Below are 26781 nucleotides of genomic sequence, written 5' to 3' on the forward strand. Positions count from 1 at the left end.
TTATTTTTTTTTTATTTTTTTTTTAATCTTCCGGGGCTTTTTGGGGGCCTTAACATGCTCAAAAACTCTTGAAAATTGGCACACACATTGGAATCTGCGGCCATTAGGACGCCGCAGAGGCTGGTACCCGGGCGTGGCAGGGGGGCTTGACAGCGCCCCTTTGAATGGGATCCGAAAACTTGGCCATATATCAAACACGCTTGCACGTATTAGTATGAAACTCGGTACACATATAGACCTCATCTGGCCTAACAAATTTCGTGCTCTAAGTTATACGTCAGCTCAACAGAAAGTCAGCTATTATGGGTTGTTTGAAAAACGCATGCTCTGGAATTTGATATACTCCTCCTAGACGATTAATCCGATCACCACCAAACTCGGTCAGCATGAAGTCAAGACATTGATGATGTAAAATTGCCAGCGGATTTTTGATATCTCAAACGGTTTGGCCGTGGCGATGCAACGAATTTATGGTGAGAAAAGGGAATCAGGAAGTGTTATAACTTCTGCATACATTAATTGATTTTGATGAAACTTCAGCTGTGTGTTCATTGTAGGACTCTGATCACATGGATGTGACTATTGTGAGTCAAAGTTATAGCGCCACCAACTGGTAGCAGGAAGTGTGTCACTTTTAAAATGCTTTTAGATCACCCTCTTTTTTTTTTTTTTTTTTTTTACCCGATTTGCTTCAAACTTCATCAATAATGTCAAAACATGGCAGATATAGACATGATTGTATTTGTGATATCCTAAATATTGTTGCCATGGCAACACATCAAACTTTAATAATATTCTTTAGTGTTTTTGAGGCGCTTAACATGCTTCAAATTGCATGAAACCCGACACACACATCAATATTGTTGACCAGTAGACATGGGCAAAACCGTATAAACAGGCAGGGAGAAGGGCCTCTATAGCGCCACCTTTTGACAAAAGTGGGGGTGGGTTAGTTTTTCCTAAAGTCACCAAACTCAGTACACGTATTGTTCTCATCAAGCTGGACAATTTTCTAATTTACATTCATTAGCTCCGACCAACAGGAAGTCAGCTATTTTGGTTTGCATGTGGATTTTTTTGAAAAAAAACAGGCTATGAATTTTATACTACTACTCCTACAGAGTTTATACAGTTTACACCAAACTTTTTTATCTTAGTGCTAAGACATTGAAGTTGTTTAATTGCAAACGGATATTGGATATCTCAAACGGTTTGGCCGTGGTGAGGCAACGAATTTATGGCGATAAAAGGGAAACAGAAAGTGTTATAACTTCTGCATACATTCATTGATTTTGATAAAACTTTGGCTGTGTGTTCATTGTACAAGGCTGATCACGTGGATGTGACTATTGTGAGTCAAAGTTATAGTGCCACCAACTGGTAGCAGGAAGTGTGTCACTTTCAGCATGCTTTGAGATCACCCTCTTATTCAGAATAATGTCAAAACATGGCAGATGTAGACCTTTGAAAAGAATCATGATATCTCAAACACTGTTGCCTTGGCAACGCATCAAACTTTAATATTTGTTTTGGATGCTTTTGAGACTCTTAGCATGCTTCAAATTGCATGAAACTCGACACACATCAGGATTGTTATCCAGTAGACATGGGCAAAGCCTTAGAAATGGGTGGGGAGGAGGGGCTCTATAGCGCCACCTTAAAGTGCAGTAAATGTGGAGTGAATTTGACATAGTCCTTTGATGTTAACCATTTTAAATGCCACAGTTGTCCTGAAGCCACCGGGCTTGGGCCCGCCATCGCTGTATTTATTAGGTCCCAAGCCCTATAAAGGGCGAAGGCCTTATTGTTTTCTTTAGGATTTTTTTTCTTTTCTTTTTTTTTTTTTTTCTCGACTATTCGGGCATTTTTGGGGCTCTTACCATGCTCGAAAACTCTTGAAAATTTGCACACGGGTTAGAATCTGCGGCCATCAGGGCCGGGCAGAAGCTGGTACCCGGGCGTGGTAAGGGGGCTCGACAAGCATTATTACCCGACACCTGTGATTTCATGTACTGATTCACTAACATCTCTGATTTTTACAGAGGATAGTTTGTGTTTTCTAGACATGGGTGTTACAGGAGGTCATGTGCTGTGTTTGTGAACATAATGTACGAAGCATATATCCTTAAATTATTTATTGATATAATTCAAATTTATTTTAATTTTATTTAAAAAACCCTATTTAAGTAAATTTCACATGATTCTATAAAAGTGGCTGTTTAAAAATCTAGACATGTACGTTACGATTACCTGAGACTGATATTAAAATCGTCTTTGCAGGTTCTGTGATTTGGCTTTATTTATTAATTTTATAATTTTCTTTTTTCATCTTATACCACACATATTGAAATTAAATGAAAGCATGCTTTTGGTGCATAAGAATGGTGCACAAACGATAGCTCAGGGAGGTCAAAAAACACATGAAGAGAAGTGTTAGGATAATATAACATCAGCAATCACAGACATTCGCATTAAGACAGGATTACATTTCACAGAGTACTATTGAATTTGCGCAAATAACAGTATGTAATTTGCTCTGGAATTTTTATAGAGGTTGTCTGAGAAAAACACAGACATGGCAGATTAGGACAGTATTCTGCACTTATTTAAAAATTAACCTATGACATTCTATGACATGAAATTCATCTAAATTTCAACGATCTCATGGATGTGGCTATTGTGGTTTGTGATCATATGGGCACCAGCTGCTGCAGTAAATGTGGTGTATTCAACTGACTTTGACATAGTCCTTTTATGTTTACCCAGTTTAAATGCCTATTGCCCGCCATGCACAGTTGCCGTGAAGCCACCGGGTTGGCGGTGCCACCGGGCTTGGGCCCGTCATCGCTGCTTGCAGCTATATTTATTATTATTATTAGTATTATTATTATTGTTAGGGGGAGACCGGGGATGGTTGTAACACTTTTTGCTTCAGCACCTGTAACTCGTTGAATTTTTTAGCTTGAGTTCTCATCTTTTATACAAAGTACCCACATTTGTTTACTACAAATGGAACCAATTCTACCCTTTACAAGAATATCACAGACTCCGTAAGTTAATGTCAAATACATGGTGTTCCTTTGTTATAACCTACCCCACTACCACTACCTGGCGTAAGTTGTAACAATTAGACAAAAGATGCAGGTTTATTGAAATAAAAGAACAATGTCTCTTTCTCTATGACAGTGTGTTTGTGTGTGTGTGTGTGTATGCGCGCACGTTTTTGTGACATATCAGGACACAAATTTGACAATAATAATAATGACATAGGTATTACAAGGAGAGGGTGACTTTTGAGGACATTACCCCATGTCCCCAATTTTCAAAAGGCTTATAAATCATACAGAATGAGTTTTTTTTTTTTTTTTTTTTTTTTTTTTTTTTTTGAGAAAGTAAAAATGTGCACAGTTTTCTGTGATGGGTAGGTTTAGGGGTAGTGTAGGGAGATAGAAAATACAGTTTGTACAGTATAAAAACCATTACGCCTATGGAATGTCCCACAGTTCATAAAAACAAACGTGTGTGTGTGTATGTGTGTGTGAGAGCACGCATGTGTGCATGTATATCCATGTACATGTGAATGGGGGGCTGGGTGTTGGTGGTGTTGGTGGAGGTTGCTATGACTTCTGCAGCATGTCCACAGTTCTGGGGAAAACGCTGTTCCATAGCCTGTTAGTACGTGTTCCTGAGATTCTCAGTCTGCCTGAGGGGAGGATGGTAAAAAGGGGGTTTCCGGGTTGTGAGGGGTTCCCGCCCTGAGTGAGCCACACTCAGTCCGCCATGTTTATACCCTCGCTAGAGCAGCAAGTCATAAAATGTCTCAGCTATTTAAACATTATAACTGTTCGGTTTTCGGGTGTAATAATAAACTCCTGGCATCTGAGCAATAATAATTAATAATCAGTATTAAAAAGTTGCGTTAAAAAGTTAATTTAACTAATAATCTAATTTTCTACCATATACAATTGAATGCACCTAGCTTTGTTCTGGTTTCACCTCACTCCAGTCTAAACTAACTGATTTTATAGGTAGGCCTTATTTACTACACATTGTCATAGAAGTAACCTGAAAATATTGTGGATAATTAAGGCTAAATCTTACTAACCACTCTTGGGGTAAGCACACTTACGTTCACGTTCTCATTTCAGAGTTGTTCTGAGTAAATGATTTGTTATACTTATACACCGATTCAGACAGTGACGTCTCGTGGGTTCAGTGTTGCACAGATAAGTTGTTTTCACGATTCATTAAAATGAATCTGTTCAAATGAGTTATGTTGCGAATCAGACATTTTAGCGGGCGTGGACGCGTTGCGTGTGAATCGCAGCTGTTATTAGGACATCGCAAACGATTTGTCAACACGGAAAACACTTTATCACTGGATGGGATTTTTTTCGTTTATTGAAATTGTGGTTTATGTCAGCTGTATGTGCCTGTCAGAGAAGATGAGGTGACGTTCTTTTTAGCACTATTCACACCCAGCGGATATTCAGGAAAAAAATTCTCAGAATGCACCACGTGAAACATGGCTTCGTCTTCCGAACTTTTTGCGTTGTGCCCGTTGATTTGGATTATTATGTGCGAGGGAGAGAGAGCAAATTCAGCGCTTAGTTTGAAGACCGAGAGAGTTTGTGCGCACGAGGGAGGAGCTCTCTGCTCATTCTCTCCGTCAGTTAACATGCACCCTATCACAAGCACAGCAGTCATCTGCATCACTAATAAACAACTCTCAATAACTGATCAAATAAGGCTTTGGCGGGACAAAAATTAGTTTTGGCAGCCGCCAAAAAATTTTCAATGTAGGAAAAACCCTGATTGTACAATGGACTACTTTGCAAAAACGCACGACTTACACAAAAATTGCTTCTTAAAGATGGATCAATACGAACTCTTTGTGATCCAACTTCATATCCAGAACACGCATGTACTGCACTTTATAATGTGTGTTTGCAAATCGCTTTTCTCAATGTGCTAATTAGCCTAAAGTTACAATTGTCTCTTACTGTATTCACAAAGACCAAGATCCACAGAGATCTTGTTATTTTTAACCCGAAAATGCTCACTGCCTGTACAGTTCAGAAGCATACTTTTATTACTTATTAAAGTGCCCTTATTATGCCTTTTTTAAGGTTCCTGATATTTTTTTGGGAGTCTCCTACAACAGGTTTACATGCATGCAAAGTCAAAAAACTCTTTCGTTTTCTCATAATATACATTTAATTTCACCTCAGTTCACCAAAGATTGGTAAACGATTTTTTGAAGCAGTTCAATGAATCAGTCTCTCTAAACCCCTCCTTTCCATGAGCCTACATTGCTCTGATTGGTCAGATGGCCCAATCCTTTGTGATTGGTCTACTGCGCGCACCGCGCAGCCATTGCCATAACTGAATGACAGCTATCAATTTGCAAGACATTGTATACAATGTATGGACAGAAAAGATAGCATCGATTTTGCCGTATCAATTTGAGCCCGAGTTCGACGATGAAATGTCTGAAGTAGTCGATCAACCAGAAACTGATTCGCACTCACGACTGGAATACAACGTTTCTATATAGTAAGTGTCACCTTAGTTATTTATTTATAAGACGTGATAGCAGTGTCACTGTTACACTTTATGTAGGTGCACCTGTGGGAACTGTATCAGAATGCCAAGCGAAGCTTAAAACCTCTAACATAAAACATTTAGGCCAGATGTGTACACAGACTTTTTCGTCATAACTATTAACAAAGTAAAAAATGGCTATATCATTGTTTGACATTACAATGAGTGTTTACCGTTTACAGAGAGAATACTTCAACTAGTTAGCACTGACTAGCATCTTAACATCTTATTACAATACAGATAGAGCTCCACTCTACTTTAATTATAAAAACGCAGAGGAAAAAAAAACGTTTTTTACAGTTATGTAAGCGTACAGAGCCCACAGCTATGTAGTAAACTCCCACGTTAGCCGAGCACAAACGTGAATAGCTGATAATGCATTACACTTTGCAAACAATCCTTGATCATTACTCCAAGTACTAAGAGAAGTACCAAGTACCAAGACAAGCTGCATTAATTGACACATTTTTAGACAATATTGGACCCACATCTGAATAGCGGAACTACGGAAACGTGAGTTAGCCGGTTAGGAGACAGACTAGGGTGTATGTTACACAACATAACATACAAAACTACGAATCTTGACAATCGCTAGAAAATATAAACATCAATTATTAATTATACCTACAGGTTGAGATTCAGAGGAGCCAATAAACTGGTCATTGATCCATATTTTAAGACCAAGTGTTTTGTGAATCCTGCGTTAATCTCCCTGAGGTTTGAGAAGCAGTCATCAGTAAAATGACGGTAACACAACAAAAGATTGTACTGCTGTGGTATTGTTGAAAAAAATGAATTTTCCCTGGCGTCTACACGCGCAATAATTGGGCGGGCAGTATGCTAATGTTTTGCTGTGACCTCACAACGAAAAGGTTTGGGATTCGTTTTACAAACGACTTGTTTAATTGACAATAACTTTACATACGGTGCACTTTCAGATTTAAAAATTTGCAGGATGTTTTCATTCACTTAGAGCTATGTTACACACTACATCAAAGGTAATTTTTAAAAACCCATAATAGGGGCACTTTAAGGCTACATCCACACGAAGCCAGAGCTTTCCCTATCCAATCTTTTTTTTTTCCTTGTCTCAAGAAATATCTGCGTACACACAAAACCACTGAAACCGACTCAAAACGATGTAGTATACATGCCAGATCAGTATGTGACGCTGTAATTCTGCCACAGAGATACACTAAAAATGGAGAGTAAGACGGAGCATGCGCATAAGCTTGCGCGCTGTATGCAAACTTTAGTGAAGCTTAGAAATAAAGCTTTATTTTAGTAAAGCTAATAGGCTCAGTAGCTTCTGCAGCACGAACACAAGCATGTAGTCCGCTATTGTTGTTGTTGTTGCTGTTTTGTGCTGTTAGCAGTGTCTGACTAGGGTCGACACGTGGGGTGATGACATCATCGTTTCACAAAATATACGGATTGGCTGTACACATGAAAACGCAAGGGCGTCGTTTTCGGATTTATCCACTCTGGGACCCGGTTTCAAAAAATAGCAGTTTCACCTTCTGAAAACGCCGGATCCGTCTGGATGAAACGCCTATACGATAAAAAAAATTTGCGTATACAGCTAAACTCGTTTCCGTCTGGATGGGGCCTAAAAATAAAACTAATGACATAGCTCTGATCACTTCCTGGATCAGTGGGATGGAAATCAAGCCTTCATCTACATAGAAGTTATTCTTAACGATTAACAAAACTGTTCTGCTAGGTGTTTAAGACCAATGTTGGTGCATCCAAGAGATGAGGCAGCAACAAAAAGATGCACGGTCATTCTATATTCTCGGGATTCTCCTTCCAAATCTCCATTCAAATAGTTTCTTTCATCAGGAGGAACAAAGAATTGATGGAACATCTTCTCAATGTTGCATGTCACAACAACAGCTTTTTTTCCTGAACCGGCAAAGTACTCCCACCAAAGAGTTTATCAAGTCTGGGCCAGTGAAAAGAGCATCATTAAGAAAAATGGCACAGAAAAAGTCAAATGAAGCAGACATCCTCTTGGGACACATTTGACCTTGTAACTCTTCTCATTGAAGTCAGTCTCTAGTACAGTGGTTCTCAACCTTTTTTCCCAGTGGGCCGCACTATGGTCCAAGTGCAAGTCTCATGGGCCGTATATCATTTACATATGATGTCACCAATGAAAACCAATCAGATTTAATGTTATAGTATTAGCAGATAATATTATTATTATAACTTGAGATAGAAGAGGCAGTGTTTTCTGGTGGCACATACTGTATTTTATTTCTGTCACACTCTGCAAAATCAACAAATACTATAAGAAGTTCGTTTTTGTTTCACAGTGTGTTGAAATGGCTGGCAGTGTGACTTCTTCATATCAAAGTGAAACTAAACTCAATAAACTCACGTTACACAATCCCTTAATATACAGTATGTCACAGAAAATGAGAACAATGTATTCCACCAAATAAAAACTAACTTATTGACATTGGCATTACAGTAATCAGATAATAATGCTCAAGGAACATACATAAAATGTATACAAAATTGAATTGCATTGAATTGAAAGCATTTATTGTCATTGCATTTGCATACAATGAAATTAAGAGCACTACTCCTGACTGGTGTCTGAAAAAAAAATATACGAACATATAACAAAAAAATAAAAAAATAAATCGCATTAACCGGAATGTCACATTAAATGCAGATATAGTGTTTCACATTACACCCCTTTAGTGCATTTCTTTAAAGTCCTGGTAAATTAGAGTGTTTGTGGTGATATTGTACATTGACATGCTGCACATTTTATAGAACAGCAGTAGAATAAAAAGAATGGAATAAGAAGAAGAGTTTAGAATAAAAAAAATAAATTTAATTAAATAACATGACAGGAATAGTATTATAACACTGACCTATACCTTTAGTGCATTAGTGCATTTTTGAGTTTAAAGTCCGGATTGCAACTGGAAAGAAACTGTCCTTAAATCTTGTGGTCCTTGTTCTTAAAGACCTGTACCGTCTGCCTGAGGGCAGAAGATTAAACAGGTTGTGCCCTGGGTGTGATGTGTCCTTGATGTGAGAGTTTTATTTCTACGAATTCTAAGAAATTATGGGACACCATCAAAGTCATGACTAATATGAATACAAAGAGTAACTGTCTTATTACTAATGATGACCTGAGGAAGGCAAATTAATTAAATGACTTTTACCTCAGGTTTGACACACAGGACTGTACACTAGAATGGAGAGAAGCTTTGGAGTCACTTGTAACAGAGGATACATCTGATAGGGTCATAGTGGATCCACAGAAAGTTTGTTTAATTTTCAGTCAACTGTGTACTAAGAAGTCCACAGGTCCTAATGGTATCTCTGCTTCATTGTTAAAATCTTGTGCAGAGGAACTTACTGTGGCATGGTGTCCGATTTTTCAGCAGTCTGTGGACTCTTATATTATATTATATTATATTATACCGGATCTTTGGAAAAAAATCAATTGTTCCATTACCAATGAAACCAGGTTCAAGTGAAAACAATGATTTTAGGCCAGTAGCTTTGACATCCTGTGTAATGAAAAGTTTTGAGAAGTATATGGTGTCCATTTTAAAGACAGAAGTAAACTCTTTACTTGGTATTTTTCATTTTTTGACTAATCAGACTCAACTCAAGTCCATCACACTTTATCAGAGCTGAAAAGTATTAGCACAGGTGTCCCACAGGGATGTGTTAGTTCTCCTATCCTTTTTACATTGTATACCAATGAGTGTTCAAGTTGTGATTATAATAATTTTATAGTAAAATTTTCATATGACACACACGATACTTAGTCTTCTGTATGAGATTTGTCAGTTTACTTTGCAGAGGTATCAAGGTTTGTAGAGTGGTGTGATTTAAATCATCTCATTTTAAATACAAAAAAAGACCAAAAAGATTTTGGACCCTAGCTCAATAGGTGATCACTCACCAGTGTTTATCCATGAAACATCAATTAAGCAAGTATGTTCTTACAAGTATCTTGGTATCTATATGGATAATACACTTAGTTGGGGGATTCATGTGGATACAATTTGTTCTCGGGTGTAGCAAAGATTGTATTTTTTGTGTACACTAAGGCTTTATGGAGTGGATCAGAAAATCATGTGGTTGTTTTATCAGGCAGTTATACAGAGCATAATCAGATATGGCATTACGGTATGGTTTGGTAACCTTACAATCCAATTCAAATCTAAGCTTGTACGCATGGTAAAAACAGCGATGAAGACCATTGGGAGAAAGGACCTTTTGTCCCTTGAGTCATTGTATGAACAGTCTGTTCTTAGAGAAGCACATAAAATTTTAGCTGATCCACTGCATGTACTGCATACTGAGTATGAATTGTTACCTTCCGGAAGAAGTTTAAGAATTCTGGTGTGTAGGTATAATCGGTTTAAGAAGTCTTTTATACCTATTTCAATTAAAATGTTAAATGTTGAATGAATGTAATTTAATTTACTTTTTTTTTTTTCTTTTTTTTTTTTTGATTTTAATGTTTTTGTCAATGTAAACACCTTGAGTCCAACACAAATTTTCCCTTTGGGGACAATAAAGTGTATTTCTATTATTGGCTTTTGAGAAATAGTGAGAGCAAGCAATGCTTTCCAGGGAGAGTAATGAACAGCCAGTGATTTTTTGGGCTGTATTAATTATCCTTTGGAGGGCTAACTTGTCTGCTGCAGTGCAACTTCAGTACCACACTATAATGCAGTACACTAACACGCTTTCAATGGTGGAGCGGTAAAAAGACACCAGCGATTTAGGTTATAGTCTATACAAGCACATTAAGTAACTATTTAACTCTGGATGTAAATTCTCTTCAACGGCATCATTAACAGTCACCAGACAATGACAGAATGTTATATAGGCCACAAACGCCTTAATAAGCAAATGTTTCTCAACTATTTTTACAAACAACATTGAGCGCGTTGTAATTACAATCTCTGACGATATCAAGCATTCTGTCATGTCGCAATCCCTCTCGCAGCATCTGCGGGTGCGCCGATGCAGTTATTTTTATCGATTTAAAATACAAGTACATCAAACACACACATCGAATTCACATGTCTTTTGACATTGTAGGTTTTGCATATGCCAAGTACTTTACTACAGAGCAAACAAAGGCTGCCCATCTCGCTCATTGACAGCAAACTGATTCATTCCATTCTTCTTACCTTCGCTGCTGATGCTACGACTCTTCTTGTTTGCAATGTGTTCCTTCATTGGTATGTTCCTCATTTCAAGGTTCGTTAACTGAGTACTCAGTATATAGTAGATCTGCGCATGTCTGAAAATAATATGATATTGAATTTGTAAATTATCGCAACCAGGTAATATGCATTTATGTGACAAAGGCATAGCTAGCTAGCTATCCTGAACACAAAAATGGTGAAAAACTGTTTAACGGTCTAACTCCACGATTCAGTACTACATAGCTCACGGTCTTTGTAACGTGTTTTCAGTAATACATCTCTAACATTTATAATGTGTTTAGAAACAAACCTCTGAGTTGCCATTACAGACTTTAAGCAGCACAACTGTTCCCAACATTGATAATAAATCAGCATATTAGAATGATAAGTTGGCAGATATGCTAGAAGGATCACACTGAAGACTGTAGTAATGGCTGATAAAAATTCAGCTTTGCATCACAGAAATAAATTACATTTTAAAGTATATTAAGATAGAAAACCATTATTAGAATTACAACTATTAGGATCTAAGACACTTTTTCCCCACCTTGATTTGTTTTATTTTTTTTACATTACAGTTGAGGGCTTCCATTTAAAAAAAAAATAATAATAATAATAATTAATTAATTAATAAATTCAGTTGATCCGCTTGCATTAATATAATCAGATTTTCTTTCAGCGGCCTTCTCAAACTTTGTGGCAGCAGAAGTGTTTGTTTGTTTGTTTGTTTGTTTTCTTGCCTTGTAAATGCCTTTAAATTCATTATATTTTTCATAACCATTTCTTAATCTTCAGCAGAAAAGTAAATTGTGCCAAGTGTTTGAACATGTGAAAAATTGACGCTCTCCATGTTTGGTGTGATTGACTGTTACAGATGTCACACTTTCATTTAATCAGAAACTCTGAATCAAACCCTGAGTTGACCGAATGTTTGTAGTGAGCATTCGGGACATGCAGAACCTGCTTTAAACTGGATTTGGATTTACTTGATTTTGACATCTCTAAACTTATTCTGAAACTCAAGAGTGTGTTTAGTTAGCTTCGTGCAACAGGTCAATGGTTGCTCTCTCAAGCTACAAACATACAGGTTGTACTAAGCAACAATACAGATGTTTTTTCTTCATTATCTCAAACTTTTAATTATTGATCTATAATCATCTGTTGAAGTTTCTGAAGTCTTCAGTGGCTTAGAGAAACAATTTTACACAGGAGGATGATTAATAGTATGAATCAGGCATTATAACACTTTATTGAAAAGACCTTAGACATATTAATAAGTCAGACTCTCATAGTCATGGTGATGGCTCTTTTGACTTTTTCAACAGCAAGCAACCAAATAGCAACACACCAGCAATCACCAGTAACACCCTAGCAACTGCACAGCTTGCTGAGCACCTAGCAATTGCATAGAAAAACCCTTGGTACTACCAAGGGACACCATAATGGAAGGAATGGTTAGGATGATTCCAGGGGCCCTGATCAGAGAGAACAGGGTGTCCGCGGGGCATTAAAAAGCATTAATAGTCATTAAATGGATTTTGCTAAAATTAAGGCCTTAAATGACATTAAAAAGCATTAAATTTTATTTCTACAGGCATTACAATTTTAGATAGTTTTGAAGAAAAATAATACTACCAGTTAATTTTGAATAAAGCCTAAATAATTAATAACTTTGATTTGCTGTCTCGAAATATGTACATTGGTGTGATACACACACGAAACCAGTTTGGTAATTGCCTCGGGCCGGTGCAAAATTGCTGTAATGCTGTTAGGGACAGCAGCGGGCTGGGACCTGGAGACGGAAGGTTGAATCAGTGTTGCCAATTTAGCGCCTTTTCAGGCCCCTTTTGCGACTTTTTTCTAAGAAAGCGCATTGTGACGAATATAGCGACTTGTTAACCTGATCTAGCTTCCGAGACCCCCCGGTACTGCCGCACGAGCGCGAGATCTTGCTTTCCTGCCGCAGGCGTACCTCTCTGGTTCAGCAGCGCATTCAGTTGAGGATGTGCGCTCTGTCAGAGAACAAATAAAATAGATACTATTGCTTCTAACCGGAGTGATCATTTTACATGTACATATAGCCAAAATCACAGCAAATGTCTTTATCTTATGTGTATGGTGATTTTGTCAGACAACGTCTCGATTATAAATCAGGATTTTAGTGCTGGTTTAACATGTCAAAAAAAAAAAAACAGCAACTTGGGAATCACCAAAACGCGAGTATGACTGATTTTATTACATTTAGAGTAAGTGGCGATCAATAGTGGATAATAGGTTGTATAATGTAGGCTACTGACGATAACAAGGTTGCGCTGTTGAGGCTCGCGCACCATCTCGAGGAGAAATGGAAACATGAGCGAAGCACACACAAAAAGAAACTCAGATAAACATACTACGGTAAAAATTCAAAGTGTGGAGTTTTTATAACTTGATACTGGTAAGCAAAACCACACAACCAAGAATGCTGTTTTCCTATAGGCTACCATCACGATTAAAAACGTGACACTGATTTCATACAACAGTTCAGTTAACAAATAGTTAATATTTAAGTCACTTACATTTTAGAAGAAACATTGACTGTTTTTGTTCTATTTTATCAGCAAAAATAGTTTCAAACAAAGATCACAGCAGTACCAAAGCGCAACACTCAGCCTTGTTTTCGTTACTGAATGATTCAGCGTTTTGAATGAATCGGTTGAGTCAAAGATTAAATGACCCATTCATAAACAACTGCCTCATTCTTGAATGAATCAGCCATTTGAATGAATGAATCAATGACCCACTCATTAAGATGGTTACTTGCCGCCATCTACTGGTGGTTTAGTTTCATTTTTAAAAGTATCATTTCCCCCCCAACATTTCATATTTGTATTTTCAAAAAATATTTAAAACAATCCCATAACATTAATTAATGCAGTTGTAATCAATCAAAAATATGCAGATTTACATATGTCAAAGCTGCAATATTCTGAAAGGATATTGCTTCAGAACAAATATATATTTCCACCACCACAAAAAAAAATAAAAATAAAATAAATATTTTTTCCCGGACAAGCAACTGTTTTACTCGTACAAGTGAATTTACGCGTGTCCACATGACAAGGCTTAATGTCGAGCCCTGTGTGTAATCTTAATGAGCAGCGTTTCAGTCACCATTTCATATTGTCTGACAACAAAAACAGAAAAAATATATAGATGAAACAATTTTATTGGGAATTTGGTTGTATTAAAATATTTTATGTGAGCAAAAGGGTAGCAGCAGAGAAGCAAACAAATGTTGGGCTGACACTTGGCAGGATGCGAATGCAACAATGACATGATGAATTTTCTAATTGCCATATGTCCTTATCTATCGACATTTAGCGGCATATATATATGGCATTAAAAATTTTAAAATTGGCATTAAAAAGGCATTAAAAAGCATTAAATTAGATTTGATGAAACCTGTAGAAACCCTGGAGAAGGGCCAGCAGCAACACTGACACTGAACTGGCCATTTACAGCTGCACACGAGCAGAATCCCAGACACTCTTGCTCTCCTAGAACCAGTAGCGAGGCCCTTTGGTTCTCAAAGGCATGTCGCCTGATACCTCTAATCTACTTTGACTAGAACACTGGTGACTCTGTCCAGTCTGCGGAGATTAATGAAGTCCACTCCTAGGTGTGACAAAGGACCAGATAAATGCCAGGATGTCCAGTGCCCAGAGATGAATGGTGAGAGTTCATAATGTTGAGCTGGCGTACTGATATGATGCTTATGTGCTCTTCTGGACTTCTGGAGAAGCAGGTTCTGTGATGATTACTTCTGTGATTTGATCATCCAGGGTCCACTAGATTGGGTTCACAATGATACCTGTTTCACACATACTCCGTTTGCAGTGCGTATTTTTTTTTCCGTGCCCATGTTAACAGGTTAGAGCTTTCGCACTGCATGCGGATGCAGTTTAGCAGTGCATTCGCATTAAAATAAACGTATTGATGTGAAAATCTAGTAATTTCACCATAGATGCATATAATTCTGTATATAAATCTACTTTGTTTCAAAGTCAACACAGGGCTTTTTGCCTCAGGTAAAGCAAGGAAAATGACACCTTACCTCGCATCTAGATAAACAGGACATAATGGATTTTGCACTTGTCTCTTCGTGGAAGTGGAAAAACAAAAGTTCTTTATGACCTGCAGGATTTCTTGTATAAAGATTTAAAAGCAAAAGAAAGATTCGGCTGTTTTTGTGTAAGTTTTAATTTAAAATGTTTTTGATTTTAACATATAGCCAGTTTAAATGATTTGCCACTTGCTTGAGCAACGTAATATATATGTAAAGTATTATACTTTATATAAGTAAAAAGTAATACACTGAATAAAATGTTGTTTAAATGTAGTGTATTTAAACGTGACATCGATGAAAGAGTGTAGCTTAAAGAGAATCGGAATGCTGACAAGCCATGTTCAGCAACAACTTTTGGATTTGAAATGGAAATAGGTAAATGTTGTGTTTATTATATAGCCTACAGCCACGGATCATTTGCTCAGTGCAAACGTGGAATATGTGAAAGCACAATAGCGTGTGCTGCTCCTGCATCGCATACTTACTGCAACACACACCGCATACGGAGTATGTGTGAAACAGGAGGCAGGATGGGTTTAGGCTCCTTCGAGATCTTATGAGCCAGTGGCGCCATTTCCACCACTAGCTTGATGGCTAACAGCGTTTTTTAATTCTGCTCATATATGGAGCTTGGGCGGAGTCCCCTGCCGCTGAAGGAGGACCGATCCAACACTGGAAGTATCGACTTTCACAACGGAAAGAATATTAGGGTCAGGATGAGCGAGGATGGGAGCTGGCAGGCAGCAGAGGCTGGAGAGTAGAGGTCTGCACGTTTTTTCTCGTCCCACTCCCGCAAGGTTCTATTCCGCATCCAACCACTCCCGCTTAAAATTCACTCTGTGTTCACCTGCTATCCGCTAATAATGATTTTCTTCCCGACCCGAAGGGTCCCGCTAAATTTAGATCGTCACAAGAATCTCACATTTAAACTTCTCCTAAAGTAAGAGTGAGTGATTGAGGATAACAAATACAAGATTTTTATTTGTTATTTGTCCTATGATGCTGTCAACACTGTTAAAAAAAAAAAAAAAAAATGTCAGAGAAAAAAATGTCACAAAGAAAAATTGGCTAAAAGTCACAGAGAAAAATAGGCTAAATTAAATATAACATCTGTCCAACAATGTACAACAATGAACCTTATTGTAAAATGTTACCGAAATCTTTTTTTAATATCCACGCAAGAACAGAATGTCGCTGACTGACGCTGAATGTCCGCCCGCTTTCGCCCAAAGTACACCAGAGTTACCGACCACTACCGCCTTTCATTCAAAATTTATATGGAATATGGAAGGAGCATTGGCCAGGCCATACGGTTTGGCACAATATTTGTAGTGGCCTGTGGAGGTCACAAAGTCAGTCTTCACAAGTCTTCACTCGCATGGATGTACAATACACGGGGGATGGGGGGACGCACTTTTTTCGGGTGTAACAAGTCCAACTTGACCCGCTCTGAGCGGGATTCGAGCCGTGTTCATCAGCGTGGGAGGCACGTGCGCTAACAAAGATGCTGAACACCACAGCGGTGCCTTCACACTTGCGTGCCTCGAGGTCAGGGGAGTGAGGTTTACACGCACAGCTCTTACTGGCCTACATCCGTTACACTGGCAAGTGTGTTGATGTAGAAGCCAATGTGAAAAAATCTAGATTTAAATTCAGAGACAATATAGTCTATGCATAACCTGTCATTTTATTCTTATCCAAAACGAGGCAATCTGAACATTATAGAGTGCTTACATTCTCGTGTAACGTATGTTTCATTCATACTCGAAGCTGGAGGGCGCTCTCTCACAGAAAGTCCATAAAGGATTCGTAGAAGTAATAGTCAAGTCAAGTCAAGTCACCTTTATTTATATAGCGCTTTTTACAATGTAGATTGTGTCAAAGCAGCTTTACATTGATAACTGGTACATTATTTGGCTGCACAGCAGCTCTTAAAAGAATAGTGTCAATGCAGGCAGATCAAAGCACTGTTGAATATCAAATGTCAAGTCAAATGTCAAGTGTCCCCAACTAAGCAAGCCAAAGGCGACAGCGGCAAGGAACCCAAACTCCATCAGGTGACATCAGGTGGCAGACAAGTGGCAAATAGGTGTTTAAATGGAGAAAAAAAACCTTGGGAGAAACCAGGCTTAGTCGGGGGGCCAGTTCTCCTCTGGCCAACAGTGCTTTGTTACGATTCAGGTAGCTATCATAAATCCGACAGGATCGCAACATTCAAAGTATTTATTCCAGTTCCATCCAATTGAGGATCGTATTCATCACGGCGGTATGGACAGTTGTTGAGGAACTGTGTCGTGGCTGTCGTGTCGATGAGGCCCTCACAGTGGATGATCTAGTTGACTCAATCTCTGCTGATACTTCAGGGCTGCGTTGTGGTCGTGTCAAGGTGCAGGTCCTTGGTCTCACCTGGATACGGCCCAGATCCGGTTGACTACGGTGAACCTCGGGATAACCAGAAAGACTAATATTAGCGTAGATGCCATTCTTCTTCTGATGTAACGAGTACATCATGCGTTGTAGGAAGTGTTCCTGGTTCTGGCTGACCTAATTTATGCAGCCTAATAATCCTTTAACAGATTTGAAAATATAAATTGGTAATGTGTTATGTGTATGCCAGGTTAAAGAAATGCGTTTTTAGTCTAGATTTAAACTGACAGAGTGTGTCTGCTTCCCGAACAATGCTAGGAAGATTGTTCCAGAGTTTAGGTGCCAAATAGGAGAAGGATCTACCGCCTGCGGTTGATTTTGATATTCTAGGTATTATCAGCTGGCCTGAATTCTAAGATCGCAATAGACGTGAAGGACTATAATGAATTAGGAGCTCGCTCAGGTACTGGAGAGCTAAACCATTTAGTGCTTTGTAAGTAATTAGCAAGAAAAAATCTATACGATGTTTAACAGGAAGCCAATGCAGTGTTGACAGAACTGGGCTAATATGGTCATACTTCCTAGTTCTAGTAAGAACTGTAGCTGCTGCATTTTGTACGAGCTGTAGTTTATTTATCAGGCGAGCAGAACAACCACCCAGTAGAGCGTTACAGTAATCTAGCCTTGAGGTCATGAACGCATGAACTAACTGTTCTGCATTTTTCATTGAGAGCATATGTCGTAGTTTAGATATATTTTTAAGATGGAAGAATGCGGTTTTACAGATGCTAGTAACATGGCCTTCAAATGAAAGATTGGTATCAAAGAGCACACCCAGGTTCCTAACTGACGACGAAGACTTAACAGAGCAGCCATCAAGTGTTAGACAGTATTCTAGGTTATTACGTGAAGAAGTTTTTGGTCCAAAAATTAGAATCTCTGTTTTTTCTGAATTTAGTAGTAGGAAATTACTGGTCATCCAATTTTTTATATCAGCTATGCATTCTGTTAATTTTGTGAATTGGTAAGTTTCGTCAGGGCGCGAAGAAATATAGAGCTGAGTATCATCAGCGTAACAGTGAAAACTAACGCCATGCTTCCTAGTGATATCTCCCAAGGGTAGCATGTACAGAGTGAACAGCAATGGTCCTAGTACTGAGCCTTGCGGTACTCCATATTGAACTTGTGATCGATATGACATCTCTTCGTTTACTACTACAAACTGATAACGGTCAGATAAGTATGATTTGAACCATGACAATGCAATTCCACTAATGCCAACATAATTTTCGAGTCTATTTAAAAGAATATTGTGATCAATAGTGTCAAATGCAGCACTAAGATCCAGTAACACTAATAGAGAGATACAACCACAATCTGATGATAAGAGCAAATCATTAGTAACTCTAATGAGAGCAGTCTCAGTACTATGGTACGGTCTAAATCCTGACTGGAAATCCTCACAGATACTATTTCTTTCTAAAAAGGAACATAGTTGTGATGATACTACCTTTTCTAGTATTTTTGACAGAAAAGTGAGATTTGAGATCGGCCTGTAATTGACTAATTCTCTAGGATCAAGTTGTGGTTTTTTAATAAGAGGTTTAATAATAGCCAGCTTAAAAGTTTTTGGTACGTGTCCTAGTGATAAAGATGAATTGACGATATTAAGAAGAGGATCTATAACCTCTGGAAGCATTTCTTTCAATAGCTTAGTCGGTATAGGGTCTACCATACATGTTGTTGATTTTGATGATTTAACAAGTTTAGACAATTCTTCCTCTCCTAAAGCAGTAAATGAATTGAATTTTTCCTCAGGGACACTACAATGCACTATCTGACGCGATACTGTAATAGACGGTTGCATGGTTATAATTTTTTCTCTAATATTATCAATCTTGTAAGTAAAGAAGTTCATAAAGTCATTACTGCTGTGCTGTTTGGAAACATCAGAAGTTGAAGCTTTATTTCTTGTTAATTTAGCCACTGTATCAAATAAATACCTAGGGTTGTGTTTATTTTCTTTTAAAAGTTTTGAAAAATAAGCAGATCTAGCAGATTTTAAGGCCTTTCTGTACTCAATCATTCTCTCTCTCCACGAAATGCGAAATACTTCTAGTTTTGTTCTCTTTCAGCTGCGCTCCATTTTTCTGGCTGCTAACTTTAGGGCCCGAGTGTGCTCATTATACCATGGCATTGGATTAATTTCCTTAATCTTTTTTAAGCGCAAAGGAGCAATTGAGTCTAATGTGCTGGAAAAGACAGAGGCAATAGTTTCTGTTACAACATCGAGGTCTTCTAAGCTTTCTGGTATGCTAAGGCGATGAAACTGATCAGGAAGATTATTTATACAGTGATCTTTAGTGGTAGAAGTGATGGTTCTACCATATTTATGGCATGGAGGCAGTTTAGCCGCCTTGACTAAATGTAGTATACACGAGACTAGATAATGATCTGAGATGTCGTCACTCTGCTGCAGAATTTCAGCAGCATCAATATCGATTCCATGTGACAATATTAGATCTAAAGTATGATTAAGACAATGAGTGGGTCCTGACACATGTTGTCTAACACCAATAGAGTTTAGAATATCTGCAAATGCCAATCCTAATGCGTCTTTTTTATTATCTACATGGATATTAAAATCACCAACAACAAGGACTTTATCTGCAGCCAATACTAACTCCAAAAGAAAATCAGCGAATTCTTTGATAAAGTCTGTATGGTGTCCTGGTGGCCTGTATACAGTAGCCAGCACAAATGTCAACCTACATAATGTTACGTAAAGTACCATCACTTCGAAGGAATTATATTTGAAAGACTTTTGACTAATACTGTAAATATTACTATAGATTACAGAAACACCTCCCCCTTTGCCTTTCTGACGGGCATTGTGTCGATAATCATAACCTTGAGGACTAGACTCATTTAAAGTAATGTAATCGTCCGGTTTTAGCCAAGTTTCTGTCAAACACAGCACATCTAGATTATTATCTTTGATAATATCATTAACAATAAGTGATTTTGAAGAAAGGGATCTAATATTTAACAACCCGAGTTTTATAATTTGTTTAGCATTATCTCTATTTTTTATTTGTTGAACATCAATTAAATTTTTACCATTAAATGGGTTTGGAAGTTTTTTGTTTTTACTAATTTGGGGTACAGACACAGTCTCTATTTGAAAATATCTAGGTGTAAGAGTTTCTATGTGTTGGGAGTTATCTGAATTTTCTGACTTCTGTAACGTGAGGCAGCTAGCAGATGGTTGGTTTAGCCAGTCTGTCTGCTTTCTGACCTGGGCCCCAGTTTGTCATGTTTCAGTTCTAAGACTATGTGCCATATTACTAGAGAGAAGAGCAGCACCATCCCGGGAGGGATGAATACCATCTCTTTTCAACAGGTCAGGTCTGCCCCAAAAACTTTTCCAATTGTCTATGAAACCTATATTATTTTGCGGACACCACTTAGACAGCCAGCCATTGAGTGATGATAATCTGCTAACTATCTCATCACTCCGACGAACAGGAAGGGGGCCAGAGCAAATTACTTCTCCTGACACTGTATCACTGAGTGGGGAGAACCTGTTTGATGTTCTTATTGGAACGGAAGAGTGGTGTTTTCCGCGGCTAGGCCGCCTCACCATTACCCAAGTGCCCTGCTGCCCGGGCTCTACAGCCGGAACCAAACAATGTACAGAGTTCACTAAGCTAGTCGCATCCAAAACAGTATCTGAAGCCCTTGCATTCTTACTATCCTCGATTAAAGTTTGGATGTGTGTCTCTAATTCTGAGATTCTCTCTGTCAGCCTGACTATTTCCCTACATTTATGACATGTAAATCCCTCGTCGCTGACAGAGAGAGCCATGGTAAACGTGGCAAATGGAACAGGTAGCAATGCTGGGAGAGGATGACATGACTCACCGTGTTTGTAGACTGATCCGACTTACCACAGCTGTTTGAAGAACGCGTTGAAAAAGGAGCGCGCGAGAGACTGTTAACAAGTTAACAAGCTAGCGCTGCAAATGCGTTGTAACAGCGATTTAGATTCAAAGATTACAAGCTAGCGACGTCAGATTAGTGTGGTAGGCAATATTACATATAAGGTAATAAAAAAATAAGCAACAATGAATAAAAGTAAGAGATTCAAAACAAAGCTATACGGAGTTACAGACGCAAACCAATCTGAGCAGCGAGGCAGACAGGAGCAATCGAGCTCCGAATCGAATAAAGTAATATGACATTCCAGGAAGTCATCCAGCTATTCGTTCGCTGTTGCAGCAGCTGAATAAAAAGCAGAAATGTTTTGACTGATGAACCGTGAAGACAAAAAAACACACGATTATTAAATGGAAATCCTTTGTAACATTTTAAATGTATCCACTGTCACTTTTGATTAACTTAATGCATGCTTGATGAATAAAAGTATTTATTTCTATCTTTTTTAATCTTGTTTGAATTGTATCATGGTTTCCACAAAAATTGTACGTGGTTGTACGTTGATAAATGTGGCTGCTAAAAACAATCGCCCCTGAAAATTCACGGTTTAGAAGCCTTGCCCCTAGGATTTACGACATTGAGAAACCTAACCTGGCCAAGAAGAGGAAGTAGTCTCGTGAAAGAGAAATCGATCTTACTCCAAAAACACCCGTTAACATCATAATTGCAAAAAATTACATTAATTTTTATGTATATTAAATAGCCAACCAGAAAACATTACGAACATTATACACTATAGCCAAGGCCAGTGGTTTCCAACCACGTTCCTGGAGGCTCCTTTGTCTAACACACCCATTTCAGGTCTTTGAGTCACTACCAATGAGCTGATGACCTAAATCTGGTTTGTTTGATTAAGGAGACATGCAAAATGTGCAGTGCTGGGGGGCCTCCAGGAACGTGGTTGGGAACCACTGACCTAGGCTATTTTCCCCTCACTCCACAAATTTAATGGTATTCAGAACAGAACAAGAATTAAAAATAAGTAGCTATAAATTATATATTAAACTATAAAATAAAACATAAATTAGGCAATAGTGGCATTTATTATACATACAAACATCAAGCCAAAATGAGTTTATTTAAAGCGAAGCTGAAACGGCATTGGGCTCACCTCTCTCATTCGTCAAGAATCCAAATGTTTCCATATTTGCCATGTAACATTTGGTTGCTAAACTATTTATTATTCATTATGTAAACAATGCTTTATACTTCACTTGTGTTCCAATATCCACATAGACAGCATTCTTCACATGCAGAAAAATTTGTTGGTTGTGTGCTGGGTACGCTGATTTTACAGCAGACTATTTAAATTGAGAAGTGTAACTTTTATGTTTGGTTGACTGCATTTTATTTTGATGATGAATGGCTGAAATGTCAAATTAGCAAAGCTAGAACTGATATGTTGTGTGTGCGCTCGTGAGGTGCCTGCACGATCAGTTGGATGTAATAAAATAAAGATATACAAAGAAAACAGATACAATGCATAGTACAACTAGCGTAGCTTATACTAGCCTACTTGTCGCAGTTTTTTTTTTTTTTTTTTTTTTCCCTTTTTCCTTTTTTAATCATTAATTATTTAAAGCTGCTATTTTTGCCTCTTTGTTGCCATCTCTGTTTGAAAACTTAATTGCAGTTATCTTCTTTACGTGGGTTGTGCATTGGCATGGCTCCTCAGCGTGGATGAATCTAATGTTTTGAGGTATATGTGTGGGCTGTCAGTCAGTGCACCAGTGTAGATATTCACTGTACTTCGGAATTACAGATACTATGTTTTGGAAGTATGTCCAAAATAAGTTTCACCTGAAAATGTCATCAAACAGGTAAGTAATACGTCTACCACTTTTGTTCTAAACCAACTGAAAAAAAAAGTTTTACAATCAATTGAGCTACCAATGGTGATTAAATCTAACGATCGCAAAGTTGGCTCAGATCACGTTAAACCGTGCAAATTATTATTAATGATATATGTTAATGTTAACAACATCAACATTGCGTGACTGTGTATTTAGTGTGTATTAGCGTTATAGATTTCAATTTCTGTACAGTCTAATCTCTAATTGTCATACCATTCGAATTTCATCTAAAGAAATTGTTCTTTTAACCTCAAAAAGCAATTCCTTAGAACATGCAACCTTTCAAAAGCCCTGTTGATATTTATTCTTGTTTTTGCAAGGGCGCGGTCGCATTCCCTTTTTTGCTGTAGCCAGTCTGAAGTCTTTTGCTTTTTACTGCTGGTGATTCAACAGTTGTCAATGATTTTCATTTTGAACTTTCTTACAAGCCGCCATAAAAATGACAAGTTTATTTATTCCAGCTGCTGTAAGAAGAGGCTACAAATGATCCTCCACCTGCAGCATCCACACACGTGATATAGCCTACTAGCCGGGACTCCTTTATTTACAAACCCGATTCCAAAAAAGTTGGGATACTGTACAAATTGTGAATAAAAAAGGAATGCAATGATGTGGAAGTTTCAAATTTCAATATTTTATTCAGAATACAACATAGATGACATATCAAATGCTTAAACTGAGTAAATGTATAATTTTAAGGGAAAAATAAGTTGATTTTAAATTTCATGGCATCAACACATCTCAAAAAAGTTGGGACAAGGCCATGTTTACCACCGTGTGGCATCCCCTCTTCTTTTTATAACAGTCTGCAAACGTCTGGGGACTGAGGAGACAAGTTACTCAAGTTTAGGAATAGGAATGTTGTCCCATTCTTGTCTGATACAGGCTTCTAGTTGCTCAACTGTCTTAGGTCTTCTTTGTCGCATCTTCCTCTTTATGATGCGCCAAATGTTTTCTATGGGTGAAAGATCTGGACTGCAGGCTGGCCATTTCAGTACCCGGATCCTTCTTCTACGCAGCCCTGATGTTGTAATTGATGCAGTATGTGGTCTGGCATTGACATGTTGGAAAATGCAAGGTCTTCCCTGAAAGAGACGTCTGGATGGGAGCATATGTTGTTCTAGAACTTGGATATACCTTTCAGCATTGATGGTGCCTTTCCAGATGTGTAAGCTGCCCATGCCACACGCACTCATGCAACCCCATACCATCAGAGATGCAGGCTTCTGAACTGAGCGCTGATAACAACTTGGGTTGTCCTTGTCCGGATGACATGGCATCCCAGTTTTCCAAAAAGAACTTCAAATTTTGATTCGTCTGACCACAGAACAGTTTTCCCCTTTGCCACAGTCCATTTTAAATGAGCCTTGGCCCAGAGAAAACGCCTGCGCTTCTGGATCATGTTTAGATATGGCTTCTTTTTTGACCTATAGAGTTTTAGCCGGCAACGGCGAATGGCACGGTAGATTGTGTTCACAGACAATGTTTTCTGGAAGTATTCCTGAGCCCATGTTGTGATTTCCATTACAGTAGCATTCCTGTATGTGATGCAGTGCCGTCTAAGGGCCCGAAGATCACAGGCATCCAGTATGGTTTTCCGGCCTTGACCCTTACGCACAGAGATTGTTCCAGATTCTCTGAAACTTTGGATGATATTATGCACTGTAGATGATGATAACTTCAAACTCTTCTCTGCAATTTTTCTCTGAGAAACTCCTTTCTGATATTGCTCCACTATTTGTCGCCGCAGCATTGGGGGAATTGGTGATCCTCAGCCCATCTTGACTTCTGAGAGACAATGCCACTCTGAGAGGCTCTTTTTATACCCAATCATGTTGCCAATTGACCTAATAAGTTGCAAATTGGTCCTCCAGCTGTTCCTTATATGTACATTTAACTTTTCCAGCCTCTTATTGCTGCCTGTCCCAACTTTTTTGGAATGTGTAGCTCTCATGAAATCCAAAATGAGCCAATATTTGGCATGACATTTCAAAATGTCTCACTTTCAACATTTGATATGTTATCTATATTCTATTGTGAATATAAAATAAGTTTATGAGATTTGTAAATTATTGCATTCCTTTTTTATTCACAATTTGTACAGTGTCCCAACTTTTTTGGAATTGGGTTTGTATACAGATGTGACGTAATGACACAAAGACGAACGGTGGCAAACCCACCGATGATTTTTCCCACAGATAATTTTTTATAACTAAAAAAAGTTACGGACAGCAGCTTTAAGTGAAATGTATTTTGTGTAGTCCTATTTGTTTTATTCCTTTTATATAGTTGATTTTATTCTGTTTTTCTCCGTTAACAGAAGCACTGCAGGTGCATGATGTGATGATGTGTGAATCCTCAGTCTGTTGTTTTTGCTGCTATTTGCGCATGTAAACCCCTGGAGAAAAAGAAAGAAAACAAAATATATATTATATATAGTTATCTATAACATATAGTTATATTTTTAATGGGTCACAGACACTCAACTATTTTAATTTAATTTAATTTTAATTTGACTTTCTAATCTAGCCGTTTAATGGTTAATGCAAAATTAATGAGCTTTGGTTGTCAGACTCGGTCAGGAAAATAGTCTAAATGAACAAAATGCTCTCATTACAATTCGCCACCAGATTTACTATGCTGCACGCAAGTTCACGTTATCTTAAAAACTGGCGTATATGAGCTGAGACTTGACATGAGATTTGATCGTAGCCACCGCTCACGTCCATATTGATAAATGCCAAGTTTTGGTGGAAATGGCCGTACGCCCAGTTTTCTGTCATACATTTGTTTCATAAATGAGGCCCATTGTGATACAGACAGGAACAGACTGGTGCTGGTGCTGGTGGGCTGTAGCGGTAGTCTGCAGTGTGGCAGACAAAGACACCCTTGGAAGCAGTTGTCTCCCAATGCCAGGAACTCACCAGTGGACCAGGAGAGTTTGGGTGAATGAAGTATTAGCCTTGGACATTCCAGGATGATCAGCTGTGATTTTGGCTTGATCCATGGGGAGGCGTTGCAGCTGCATCTCTAGCTTGAGCAAGCAGTGAAGCAGAAATCCACTGCACTCCTTTGCTGAGTCAGAGTAGTGCACTGGTTTGACCACAGGACTGGCTGAGCTGACAGATGAGAAAGAAATGACAGAGGAGGTGTGTAATGGCAGTGTGGGTGCTACTGGTGGGTTGACTGAATGAACCTCAGCAAGTAAGAGTTCAAGAGCTGTTCTTAAATTTGCATGTCATCAGTAGATCACATTTAGAACATTACACTCCCACCCGTGCTTTTTTTGGAATTGTGGTCTCTCTCTAATTAGCCTTGTTTAGTAAATCTGGCCCTATACCTTTTATTTGACAGGTAATCACCCAGTTGCACAACATATATTGTAAGCGTATAAAATTTTAATAAAGTAAAAAAAAACACACACACACACACACACACACACACACACACACATACTTGGATATTAAGTATGTGTGTATTAATGATTTTAAAAATCATACTAAACTGTTTTTTAAAATTCAGAAAATTGCATATTTGGTTTACAAGGACACAGGAAGTGTCCTCATAAACCGTGTTTACATTGTAATACCCATGTCATTATACACATTTGTGAAGAACATGCACACAAATCTGTGAATCTAGTCACATTTAG

General features: G+C 38.2%; 1 protein-coding gene across 3 annotated transcripts in view; it reads left to right on the top strand.

Annotated features, from left to right (window-relative positions):
- Positions 1-26781, top strand: part of pkmyt1 (protein kinase, membrane associated tyrosine/threonine 1) — a 69666-nt gene that overhangs the window by 41203 nt on the left and 1682 nt on the right. The window lies entirely within an intron of this gene.

Source organism: Ctenopharyngodon idella, chromosome 12 (assembly GCF_019924925.1).
Source record: "Ctenopharyngodon idella isolate HZGC_01 chromosome 12, HZGC01, whole genome shotgun sequence".
Lineage (NCBI taxonomy): Eukaryota > Metazoa > Chordata > Actinopteri > Cypriniformes > Xenocyprididae > Ctenopharyngodon > Ctenopharyngodon idella.